This window comes from Mustela nivalis (assembly GCF_964662115.1).
Source record: "Mustela nivalis genome assembly, contig: HAP1_SCAFFOLD_1654, whole genome shotgun sequence".
NCBI lineage: Eukaryota > Metazoa > Chordata > Mammalia > Carnivora > Mustelidae > Mustela > Mustela nivalis.
In genome coordinates, this window is record NW_028135010.1 from 1,677 (window position 1) to 15,144 (window position 13,468).

Consider the following 13,468-nt stretch of genomic DNA (forward strand, 5'->3'; position numbering starts at 1 on the left):
AGTTATCTATGGTGATAGTTCTCTTCCTGGACCAGGCCCTCTATCTAAATTCCTTTGGGCAGTTGAGGAGGAGGTAAAAGCATTTCCTGAATCTTTGGAGCTTGACTCACTTCCGGTTAAAGTAGTCCACAGGCCCCAGGCGCCTGGCTGGCTGGGTTGGTAGGATATGCAACTTTTGATCTCTGGGTCTTGAGTTCAAGCCCCACATTGAGGGTAGAGTTTACTTAGAAAAATAAGGGGCGCCTGACTGGCTGATTGAGAAGAGCATGCAACTTGATCTCGGGGTTGTGAGTTGGAGCTTCCAGTTGGGTGTAGAAATTATAATGAGTAATAATAGTAATAAATATTTTAAAAGTAATCCTCATACCAAAGCTGGACACTTTGGGAAGGCTTCTTTTGATACCCTTTAGTCCAGCCTTTGAAGCTTGCCAATGAAGTTTCACAACCCAGAAGTTGAGTTGGTATATTGCTCCATCTCACTGAACTGGTCTCTTAATCCTGAGAATAGTCAGTTCAGTTAAATAGTTGTGTCTCATTTCAGAAGATGGTAATGCACTTGAACTCCCAAAGTTAGGGCTGTGATGCAAACAGTCTGGTATTTAATAAGAGAAATTTCTGTGAAAACGAAACAGAAAGGTTAATAGAGCAGATGAAAGTTTCAGTTTCTGAGTTGTTTTTTAGAGAGAGATATAGTGAGAGAGGAAACACAAGCAGGGGGAGTGGGAGAGGAAGAAGCAGGCTTCCCACTGAGCAGGGAGCCCAATGTGGGGCTCCATCGCAGGAACCTGGGATCACAACCTGAGCTGAATGCAGTCGCCTAAGGACTGAGCACCCAGGTACCCACCTAGTTTCTGAGTTCTGAAGGCAGCCTGGTGAGAGGATTTCTAGATGGTCAGTTTGAAGAAGCTTCAGATAGAGTGCAGGCAGACAGTGGCATTCTCAAAGATTTTCCTGAATGTCTCTGGTGATCTTTCTGAGTGGTCCACATAGCAATAGGCATGAAGACTGTATGTGAGCTGTTGTGATGTCTCTGAAGTTGTCCGGCTTTAGCTCACATGGCTTTGGAAAAGGAGCAGTTTTAGTTCTCGGATTCCAACTCAGGAGGTTGGGGTAAATTTAGAAATGTTAGTTTGGAGAGTTGTAGCCAAATATTGGAGGAAACTTCTGGATTCAGAATCCAATCCAGTTTATAGGTAGAACTCAAAGACAATAGCACTAGCACTTGAGACTTTTTAAAAAAGATTTATTTATTTAGAGAGAACGTAAGTGAGGAAAGGGGCAGAGGGAGAGTATCTCCAAGCAGACTTCCTGCTAAGCCCAGAGCCCAGCGTGGGGCTCAGTCCCACAACCCATGAGATGAAGTCCCACAACCTGAGCTGAAACCAAAAGTTAGACACTTAACTAGCTGAGCCACCCAGGCAACCCCCACTTTTTTAAAGAGGCTTCATGTGGAATCAAATGTGGGACTTGAGCTCACAACCCCGAGATCAAGACCTGGACTAAAATCAAGAGTCAAATGCTTAACCTGACTGAGCCACCCAGGTGCCCCAGTAGAACTAGAATTTGATATTCATAATGGTGTATTACTGAAACATAATTTTTCTCTGTCAGATTCCCCCCCCCATTTTTATCAAAGTTAGTCACATACCTGTCTATTCGCAAATTCAGTCTAGTTTCAATAAACTTGGCTTATTTACATAAGTGTAACAAGAGTGTTGATTTGTCATATAGGCTCTTTTAATCTGCTTTGTTGGAACTTTTCATAAGAAATCTGATTGGAGGGGCGCCTGAGTGGCTCAGTGGGTTAAAGCCTCTGCCTTCAGCTCAGGTCATGATCCCAGGGTCCTGGGATCAAGCCCCACATCGGGCTCTCTGCTCAGCAGGGAGCCTGCTTCCTCCTCTCTCTCTGCCTCCCTCTCTGCCTGCTTATGATCTGTCTGTCAAATAAATAAATAAAATCTTTAAAAAAAAATCTGATTGGACTCTTTAAAGGTTTCTTGGGGTTAGAAAGCCAAGCTAAGACTTGCCATTAGACTTAACCTGTAATACTTACAGATTTGGGTTAATTTCTCTTTTCACAGTTCCCAGGATTTCCTAAGGTTCCTATCCTTCTTGAAGGTGACCTTCCTTCCTTACCTGGTAAGGCTACCGGGAATCCTGTAAGCAAGGTATCAGGCTGATTTTTCCAAGGGGCTTTATTGGCTCCATGAAGTTAGCCTTAGCTCCTTAAAGCTGTCTAATGGTATCTGAGTCTGTGCATGTCTCTCTCAAATATAACATCCCAGTCAAAGCCTTGGTACTATAGCCAGTGTTCCCAGTTGTGTCCTGTTATAAGGAGAACAGATTCTTATAGAACCTATGCAAGTAACTATCTTGCCATGAAAATAAGAATACTGAGTTTCCAAATTCTGGATGGATCAGGTAAAAAATGTATGTTCCATTTCTGCTCTCAAAGGTATCATTTAACAAATTGCTTAAGGTCGTAGCTTAAGAAGAAGGGTTTCCTGGGGTGCCTGGCTCGCTCAGTCGGTTAAGTATCTGGCTCTTCGTTTCAGCTCAGGTCATGATCTGGGGTTTGTGAGATCAAGCCCCACTTTGGGCTCCATGCTCAGTGCAGAGTCCACTTGAGATTCTTTCCCTCTCCCTCTCCCAGTTTGAGTCCATGCACACATACTTTCTCTCTCGCAAATAAACTTACTTGCAATTTATTTATCTGAAAATGAGAGAAACTGAACACAAGCAGGGAGAGCAGCAGAGGGAGAGGGAAAAGCAGGTCCCCGCTGAGCAGGGAGCCCAACAACCTGGGGCCTGATCCCTGGACCCCTGGATCATGACTCAAGCCTAAGGCAGATGCTTAACCAACTGAGCCACCCAGGTGCCCCAATAAATTAAATCTCTTTTTTTAAAATATTTTATTTATTTGGGGGCACCTGGGTGGCTCAGTGGGTTAAAGCCTCTGCCTTCAGCTCAGGTCATGATCTCAGGGTCCTGGGATCAAGCCCCTCATAGGCTCTCTGCTCCACGGGGAGCCTGCTTCCTCCTCTCTCTCTGCCTGCCTCTCTGCCTACTTGTGGTCTCTCTCTGTCAAACAAATAAATAAAATATTTTTTTAAAAAATATTTTTATTTATTTGTTTGACAGAGACACAGCAAGAAAGGGAACACAAGCAGAGGAGCAGCAGAGGGAGAAGCAGGCTTCCTGCCAACCAGGGAACCCAGTGCGGGGCTCGATCCCAGGATCCTAGGATCATGACTTGAGCCAAAGGCAGACGATTTAATGACTGAGCCACCCAGGTGTCCCTAAAAATTTTTTTTTTTTTGTAAAGAAAGCATTCCTTATTTCTGAAAGATAAAAGATGAAAGAACGAGGGGCACCTGGGTGGCTCAGTGGGTTAAAGCCTCTGCCTTCAGCTCAGGTCATGATCCCAGAGTACTGGAATTGAGCCCCACATCAGGCTTTCAGATCAGCGGGAAGCCTGCTTTCCCCTCTCTCTGCCTGCCTCTCTGCCTGCTTGAGATCTCTGTCTGTCAAATAAATAAATAACCTTAAAAAAAAAGACGAAAGAACAAGTGATATTATAAACAAGTCATAAAGAATCCTAATCAACCTTTTCAGTTCTTTATAGTATTATGTAATTAGTACTTGTTCTGTTAAATCCAGCTTTTACATTTGTTCCAAAAATTCTCACCCAGTTCAGTTTTATGATCTTAAAGTTATTGGAAACCCATATTCTAGCGTACCTGTCGAGTCCTTTCTATGGGCTCCACTCAGGGCAGGGAGCCTACTTAAAAAGGAAAAGCAAAAAGAGTCCTTCCCATGAATTTCTCTGAAGGTGAAACACTTGTGCGGAACATTTGCAAAAGCATCAGAGTAAATAAGTGTAAGTAGCAAAAGCCTTTAACATGGCAATGGTTAAAGATCTGATGAGTGTTTGTTATAATGTGGTTGACAAGGAAATTTGGTTGTTTTGGTGAGATACATTTTAAGATGGCAAGCATACCAGTATGTAACAGATTTTTAGAATTTTTTCAGAATTTAGAATATTTTATAATTTTTTTCCTTAAGGTTTTATTTTTAAGTAATCTCTGCACCCAACTTGGGGCTCAAACCTATAACCCTGAGATCAAGAGTTGCACACTCGACTAACTGAGCCAGCCAGGCACCCCCAGATTTCTAGAAATTTCATATGAGGGGTGCCTTGGTGGCTCAGTTATTAAGTGTCTGCCTTCGGCTCTGGTCATGATCTCAGGGTCCTGGGATGGAGTCCTGCATCAGGCTCCCTGCTGGCGGGAAACCTGCTTTGCCCTCTCCCACTCCCACTACTTGTATTCCCTCTCTCACTGTGTCTCTCTCTGTCAAATAAATAAATAAAATCTTTTTTTAAAATTCATATGATTTGTGGAACACTTAGGTTTAAGAAGATTATTATCAGTTATTTGACAATGCTTCCCATGTAATTTAACATACCAAATGAGCCTAATTAGTTAATATCTCACTTTTTATAAGGAGAGAACAAATCTTTTGAGAGGTTCAAGGGTGCCCTTTGGAAAAATCCCCAAACTAGTTTGAGGTCAAAAAGACTTTATTTGTAATTTAATTTTTGAAAACTTTGTCAAAAATACCAAAATACTTTAAAACATTTGACTAAATAGGATCAGAGATGATTATGAAACATTATTTAACCAGAGTGACAAAAGATTTTATGGGCAAATACAAAAGCTTACATAGTTGTGAGCAAAACCAATCAAAGAGCTGATAAAGCACAGGAAATTATTTTAATAAAATACAAAATCTTTGCTTTCTAAGAAGATTACTTAAAAGGTAAAGAAAAACCTTTCACAGTCTCTTAAATTAGCAGACCAGTAGTCCAAGGAAGCATTATCCTTTTAGCAAATGAAAAATTGAGTTTTAATTTTACGTAAGTGTACTACCAATATTAAAGCTTATTTTAAAAACCCTTGTAGGGTGCCTGCGTGGCTCAGTAGGTTAAGCATCTGCCTTCAGCTCAGGTCATGATCTCCAGGTCCTGGGATTGGCCCTGTGTCCAGCTCCCTGCTCAGCAGGGAGTCTTCTTATCCCTCTGCCTCTGCGCCTCCCCTGCTGGCACACTCTTTCACTCAAAAATAAAATCTTCTTTAAAAAATTAAATTTAACAAAAACCCTAATTTTTATTTTTTTTTAAAGATTTTATCTATTTATTTGACAGACAGAGATCACAAGTAGGCAGAGAAGCAGGCAGAGAGAGAGGAGGAAGCAGGCTCCCCACTGAGCAGAGACCCCGATGCAGGGCCCAATTCCAGGACCCTGGGATCATGACCCGAGCCAAAGGCAGAGGCCTCAACCCACTGAGCCACCCAGGCGCCCCCCCTTTTTTTAACAAAAACCCTAATTTTTAAAAGATTTTTATTTATTTGTATGACAGAGAAATCACAAGTAGGCAGAGAGGCAGGCAGAGAAAGAGGGGGAAGCAAGCTCCCCGCTGAGCAAAGAGCCCGATATGGGGCTCCATCCCAGGACCCTGAGATCATGACCTGAGCTGAAGGCAGAGACTTAACCCACTGAGACACCGAGGCATCCAAACAAAAACCCTTGTAATAACAGTTCAAATTATTTAAAAGATTTTATTTGAGAGCCAGAGAGCCAGAGAGAGAGTATGAGCAGGGAGAGGGAAAGGGAGAAGCCGGCTCCCTGCTTAGTGGGGAGCCCTATTCGGGGCTTGATCCAGGATCCCAGGATCATGACCTGAGCCAAAGGCAGATGCTTAACCAACTGAGCCACCCAGGTGCCCCAACAATTCAATTTTAGCCAGCTTTATTATACCAGGTAGGATTTTCTCTCTCTCTCTCTCTCTGTGTTCCCAACTTTCTGTTTGTCCCTTCTTTTCACCTTTCCCAATTTGAAATAACCAGATTGACTTCAGGACAAATTACTTTCTTTTCCTATAACACAAATGCATCTCCATACCTCATGCACTTTCATAGCCAAAAACATAACCTGCTTTTTTTTTTCTGGTTAAAACTAATAAGCAATTGTGAACAGTTTACATCAGTATTCTTTTAGATTGGCAAATTTTTGAGTACATTTCATAATTCCTATAAGCATATGCTTCTTCATTTTAGTCTTTTAATGTGGTGTAAAATGTGTTTACTAATAGACCCATATTTATCTTTATGTGTAACAGGAACCCAAAACTAGATAAAAACCTGTGTTCAGTAATTTTTTTAAAAGATTTTATTTATTTATTTGTCAGAGTGAGCACAGGAAGACAGAGTGGCAGGCAGAGGCAGAGGGAGAAGCAGGCTCCCGCTGAGCAAGGAGCCTGATGTGGGACTCCCATCCCAGGACACTGGGATCACGACCCAAGCCGAAGGCAGCGGCCCAACCAACAGAGCCACCCAGGCTTCCCCTGTGTTCAGTAATTAATGTTTCATTGTTTATCTTACTTGGAAATTAGATATTCCGTAAACTTCCATCATTTAACTTAGCAAAACTCTAAACTTTAAAGTTACTAAAAAGGGGGCACCAGGGTGGCTCAGTCAGTTAAGCGTCTGCCTTCACCTCAGGTCATTATCCCAGGGTGCTGGAATCAAGCCCTACATCAGCTACCTGCTAGGTAGGAGCCTGCTTCTCTCTCACTCTTTGCCTGCTGCTTTCCCTGCTTAAGCTCTCTCTCTCTCTCTGCCAAATAAATAAAATCCTTTAAAAAAGTAAAGTTACCAAAAAGATTTTAGAAGCTATTTTTATTTTATTTTATTTTTTAAATTTTTTTTAAGACAGAGATCACAAGTAGGCAGAGAGGCAGACAGAGAAAGAAGAGGAAGCAGGCTCCCCGCTGAGCAGAGAGCCTAAGCGGGGCTCCACCCCAGGACCCTGGGATCATGACCTGAGTCAAAGGCAGAGGCTTCAACCCATTGAACCACCCAGGTGCCCCTAGAAGCTATTTTTAAGTACACATACTGTAAAATATAGTTAACTGCTCAAAAATTCAACCAAAAACCTCTACCCCACTTAACGTCTCACATCTAACTAAATCACTTGCTCCCAACGGTTGTGTTTAGACTACTCAGAAAAACTTCATGAGGCATTAGACAGCCGTCACCCCAAGCTATTTTCTGTAAGAGCTATATACTTGACTAGTAAACCTAGGCAGAATAGAAGTTGAATGTCTGCATTATAATCAGTGTTGATAACTCTAAAAACATGCCTATTTTATTTTTTATTTTTTAGATGTTTATTTATTTGAGAGAGAGCGAGCCCACATGAGGGAGAGGCAGGGGGAGAGGAAGAGTCTCTGAGAACTTTTGGGATACCTAATTTATAAGCACTTAATTTTATAGAGCGTTTTAACAAATTAACTTTAGTAATACCACCTGGAGATAGAAAATGCCACCCATCTACAACACAGAGATAAATATATAGATAAATGCAGGTAGAGACCTTGTTTTAAAATGTTAACCATAAGAAGGGTACCTCACTGGCACAGTTGATAGAACATGCATCTCTTGATTTTAGGGTCGTGAGTTCAAGCCCCACGTTGGGCATTTTAGCCAATGAGATGGGTATGATAATGCAAAACTCACTAGTTTGTAAAGGAGCAGTTGTGGGGGTGCCTGGGTGGCTATCGACTTTTTTGTTTCAGCTCAGGTCATGATCTCAGGGTCAGGAGATCAAGCCCCTTGCCAGGCTCTGCTCAGGGCAGAGCCTGCTTGAAATTTTTTTCCCCTCCTTCCTCTCCCCCTCGGTTCCTCTCCCGCTCATGTTTGCATGCACACATGCTCTATCTAAAAAAATAAATAAATAAAATCTTAGAACAGTCAGAATAAGTTTAACTTACCTGAGTAGAAGCCTTTTAGCTCATATTTATAGAGAAGACTTATAAGATTTGTATTTGTCCTTGACAAGTAATATTTAAGGAGGCTGTAGTCTAGAGTTGAGGCACAAAAGCCTTTTTAGAAGTTTGTATTAGCAATAATCGTGTCTCAAATAAATCTCATTGACTGCCACTGTGCAAAGCTAGCAGTTTATATTTTAAAAAGGTTTCTGGGGGCGCCTGGGTGGCTCAGTGGCTTAAAGCCTCTGCTTTCGGCTCAGGTCATGATCCCAGGGTCCTGGGATCAAGCCCCACATTGGGCTCTCTGCTCAGCGGGGAGCCTGCTTCCCTTCCTCTCTCTCTGTCCGCCTCTCTGCCTACTTGTGATCTCTGTCTGTCAAATAAATAAATAAATCTTTTAAAAAATAATAATAAAAAAAATAAAAATGTTTCTGTCCCCTACCCCTTTTTTCCACACCACTCTTAGGAATTGGGCATAGTCTAGGTAAGATTTTACACTTAAAAATCTCAAAGGCACAGGGAAAGAGTACAAGTTCCTCAGATAAATTTCTGCTTCTTAAGGCCAATATTTCAAGCCTTGTGAGATAAATAGAGGTTTGGGGAATGGTAAAAAGGTATAGGTGAACTTTGAATTGCCTCTAGTGTTGCATTTCTAGTTTTGCAAAGATTTGTAAGATAAGGACAGGTGCTCTCAGGCCCTCCAAGAATTGGGTTGCAACTTGAATCCTTACCCAAGAACATTAGAAGATTTTTCTTTCCCTCTGGGTACATAGTTTTATTTCAACTTAGGGGAGGAGGCCAAAAAAGTTCCTGTCACACTCTGAATATTAGCTTTCAACCTGGCCAGTCTCTTACCACAGAACTACGTAAGCTGTAAGCCTTATGGCCATCATAGGGCTTGAACTCATGATCCTGAGATCATGAGTTGGATATTCTACCAACTGAACCAGCCAGGCATCCCTGGAAAAAAAACCTTTGTCAGTTTTTAGCCAGATAGATAGCAAACATTTTCCAAGTTTAATACAGTTTTGTAAAGTCTGTATAAAGCATTTTATTTTGTTTTATTTTTAAAAATATTTATTTATTTGACAGAGAGATCACAAGTAGGTAGAGCAGCAGGCAGAGGGAGAAGGGGAAGCAGGCTCCCTGCTGAGCTGAGAGCCCGATGTGGGGCTCGATCCCAGGACCCTGAGATCATGACCTGGGCCGAAGGCAGAGGCTTTAACCCACTGAGCCACCCAGGCGCCCCTGTATAAAGCATTTTAATAAAGACCTTCTTTCTTAGTGTTCAGTTCAACCTTGAATTCACCTTAAGGGGAAAAGCCTCCCTGTCGGCCCCAAACATCGCCTTCAGTTGATATTTGTAGGAGGGCCTGGGAGAAATTCCAGGCAGGGGGAGGTTTTCAGGAGGTGGTCTGGCTGAGTGGAGTTGTAAATGGCCATTAATTTTTTGAATCCCTCTTTAAATTTGGTAGGCTCCTGAAAGTAGAGGTAAGGGCTTTATAATTTAAAAGATCTGCTGTCCAGGGGACATGAAATTCTTAGGGACATTGCCTAGGAGGAAACTGGAGGAGCCTGATTATAGAACCCAGCAAAATAAGCCTTATGTCTGAGCCTTATTGTCCATTTTAGGTACTTCTGTTAAATTTATTTTCTGACTTTCAGTATTTACCTGAGTAACTTCTCTACCCCAGTCTTAGAGATCATGCGGGAGTGCTCCTTGTAAATATTGTAGGGAAGGGGAAGCTGAAACAAGCAGCTAAGTGCTTTAAGGGATTTTCTGGGGAAGGTGAAGGAGCTCTGGGGACTAAAGAATTTGCTGAAGAGATGGACCAGATTTTAAGAAGGTGAATTCATATTGGGGACTTCACAGCTTTTATTCTCATTTCTATTCTTATTTCTTGTTAAAGGAATCTCTAAGGCTAGCTCTTCTGTGTCTTTCTGTCTACTTTTTAATTTGGTTTTCCCATAAGTACCATTAAGACAATTGTTCAGGATGAGAGCTCTCTAAAATTTTTTTTCTAATATAGAACTTTTTCATTTCTGAAGATCCATCATCTGGCCACTGAGAAGTAGAATCTATGTTTTTTAAAGATTTATTTATTTGAGAGTGTGCACTCATGTGAAGTGGGCAGCGGGCAGAGGGAGAGGAGAGAGAATCTTAAGCAGACTCCCCACTGATAACAGAGCCTGACATGGGGCTCGATCTCCTGACCCTCAGATCATGACCTGAATCGAAATCAAGAGCCAGATGCTTAACTGACTGAACCACCCAGGTGCCCCAACAAGTAGCATCTATTAATGTCAGTAGTGGTTCAAATCAGGAAGCCTTTTTATGGCTTAGCCAAGGATGCAAGAGGTATCCTACAAGAGAGTGCAAAAGATGCAGTCCTTACAAGATCCTAAAAATTCACTCCCAAAGATAGTCGAAGAAAGTAAAGCCCTTTGTTGTTATAGGCTGTAAGAGTGGTATGAAAACCATGTCTCTGTTTTCTCGCAAAAAACACCTCCAGTCCCAGACCCACTAATCTGATACCAGGCATTACTAGAATGGGTTTTTTCCAACACTAGGAAAACAAAGAAGGTTGCCATAAAAGCCCCTTATGGACTAGGATGGGACCCCTTCTGACAGACTCCCCTGAGAGCTGGCACAGTTAGGTGAAAAGAGTGCTGCTTGTGATTCATGTCTCAGAACCCAGTCTCATTGGCCATCAAGATGCACACTGGTATGTGCATCTTCTGGCTGGCAGAGACAAGAGACAATATTCTCACTGGTCATACAGCCACACTCTCTAAGACAGAACAAGACAAAAGGAAAACCTTATTCAGCTTTTTGTATATGTATGTTAACAGCTTAAGCTAAGCCAATCTCTCGAGCCAAACTAATACCTAAGATGGATGTTCCACTGGTTTGGGGATCGTGTGGTGGTTTACAGAGTAACTTGCATGGAATTTTTTCTGAGTTTCACAGGTGACCTAATAGGAATCTAACCTGTTCTGTTCCAACTTACTCTAATACAGGAGTCTTTGGATTACGTGGCCAGTGCTGTAATAGCTCTTAAATACTTGACCTATACCCTCCAATCTTGTGACTTTGGCTTCCAAGATGTTTCTTAGCAGCAGCCTTTACCTCATGTGTTCATTAACCATAGCAGAGTTTGTATAAACAGACACCGGTCTGGTGAGAACCATGAGTTCACCAATCAGTGAGGCCGGCTTGAACAGCAGACTTATAGGGCCTGAGCCTGTGTTCTCTACCCTATGGTCTTCCTTCTTATGACAACACAGCAGAGACAAAGGAAAACAGTGACTATCTCTGGGAGGAAAAGGATCAATAAAAATCAAAAGTACTTGGGATGCCTGGGTGGCTCAGTGGGTTAAAGTCTCTACCTTTGGCTCAGGTCATGATTCCAGGGTCCTGGGATCCAGCCCTACATCGGGCTCTCTGCTCAGCAGGGAGCCTGCTTCCTCCTCTCTCTCTGCCTGCCTCTCTGCCTACTTGTGATCTCTGTCTGTCAAATAAATAAATAAATAAATAATCTTTAAAAAAAATAAAAATGAAAATAAAAAATACTCAAAAAAATCAAGAGTACTCATAATAGATCTTTAGCACAGTGGCTATACCCAAGGAACTAGTTTCACAAATATGTTTTCCTACTAATCTAAATTTAGAAAAGGAAAAAAAGGACTCAGACCACTCTAATTTCCACTGGACCCCTTAGGCAGAGATCCGGAAGACTGACATGGTAAGAATTCTTACCTTCTGCCATGCCTATTGGAGATGCCAGGATTTCTCAGCTGCCGTAGCCCTGGAGCAAGCAGTGATCAGTCAGTAAAGTTGCTCCTGCCTGGCTCACCAACTGTTGGGGAGAAAAGTTTTTTCCTCTGCTATTCCAGGTTCTTTGGCTGGTAAATTGATACAAAACAGAGCAACAGGAAAAAAACAAATTTAAGTATGTACAGAAGCCACATAGGAATATGAGAGCTGCAGGCAGTCAGGTGGTTGAGGCTTATTTGCCATCCGAAGCTGGCGGGGGTGGGGGTTAGGGGTCTGAGACTTCAAAGAGGAGAAAGACCGTTTACAAGAAGGTGGGAAGAACAAATGTTTGACAAACAAATGTTTACCAGACCATACTGAGAGTGTGGGACCAGAGAGGAATTTGATCTCTAGGCCTGGTAGAGCTTTCCCCAGCTTAAGCACACCTAACCCAAATTCTTTGTAGTTTTCTCTAATATCCTCTTCCTGGATGGGGCCCTTTATCTAAATTCCTTTAGGCAGTTAAGGAGAAGGTAAAAGCTTTTTTTGAGTCTTTGGGCCTTGATTTGACTTCAACTTAAAGTAATCCACATGCCAAAGTGGCATATTTTGGGAAAGCTGCTGAATCCCTTCAAGGGAAACCAGAGGATTTCAAGTACAGGGTAGGTAACATGAATGAGGTGACTTCTCGAACTGTTGGATCATGTGTGTATTGTCTCTTTTAAATATACATCTAGGGGTGCCTGAGTGGCTCAGTGGGTTAAAGCCTCTGCCTTCGGCTCAGGTCATGATCCCAGGGTTCTGGGATTGAGCCCCACATCGGGCTCTCTACTCAGTGGGGATCCTGGTTCCTCCCCTCTCTGCCTTCCTCTCTGCCTACTTGTGCTCTCTCTCTGTCAAATAAATAAAAATATTTTTAAAAATAAAATGAAATATACATCTAAAATTAGTGTTCAGAAATATGATTTGATGAGGTCATGATACATTTGTATAGTCATGTACTGGTCATTCATTTATGAGACTGATGCACTACCTACTGCGCTAATGAGGCACCTTAGTCATCCATGTAAAATAATGTTCTAATCAAGATAAAGATGGATTTGGGAAGATGCTTATGATACATTATTAAATGGAAAAAAAAAACAAGGGCTCCTGTGTGGCTCAGTCAGTTAAGCATTGGCCTTCTGCTTAGGTCATGAGCCTGGAGTCCCGGGATGGAGCCCCACATTTGGCAGGTGGAGGGGGGGAAATCTCTGCACAGCAGGCAGTCTGTTTCTCGCTCTGCCCCTTTCCTCACTCTCCTGCTCACTCTCACTCACTCTCTTAAGTAAATAAAACCTTTAAAAAAAAAGATAAAAAGCAAGTTATAAAATACCATGTATAATAAATCCCCTCTAGAAATATTTATAATGTCATGTGTACATTCACACAGAAAAGTCTTTTTTTAAAGATTTTATTTATTTATTTGGCAGAGAGAGAGATCACAAGTAGGTAGAGAGGCAGGCAGAGAGAGAGGAGGAAGCAGGCTACCTGTGGAGCAGAAAGCCCAATGCAGGGCTCAATCCCAGGACCCTGGAATCATGACCTGAGCCAAAGGTAGAGGCTTTAACCCACTGAGCCACCCAGGCGCCCCTGGAAAGGGTCTTAAAAGGTTAAATATACTAAAGGTCGCAGCCTGCATAGTAAGATTCTTTTGAATTCCTGTCCTTTGAAAAGGAAAACATGAGGGGTACCTAGATGGCTCAGCTGATTAGACATCTGCCTACAGCTCAGGTCATGATCTCGGGGTCCTAGGATCGGTTCTCCCACACTCCGCAGGGAATCTGCTTTTCCCTCTGCTCCTCTTCCCCACCCAATAAATTAAAAAAAATCTTCAAAAA

The 13,468-nt window shown here is 42.2% G+C and overlaps 1 protein-coding gene across 5 annotated transcripts in view; it reads left to right on the plus strand.

Moving 5' to 3' along the window:
* The first annotated feature begins 462 nt into the window (after positions 1–462).
* XIAP (X-linked inhibitor of apoptosis) overlaps positions 463–13,468 on the plus strand; it is a 48,945-nt gene continuing 35,939 nt past the window's right edge. Inside the window, exons 1-3 of one of the 5 annotated variants that reach the window (XM_082750679.1) lie at positions 463–836; positions 2,082–2,139; positions 6,774–6,924. The gene's annotated coding sequence lies outside the window, so the exon portion shown is untranslated. Of the gene's footprint in view, positions 837–1,954; positions 2,169–6,773; positions 6,925–13,468 lie in introns of those variants that run through there. The other 4 variants (XM_082750678.1, XM_082750674.1, XM_082750680.1 and 1 more) reach the window with 4 other exon arrangements.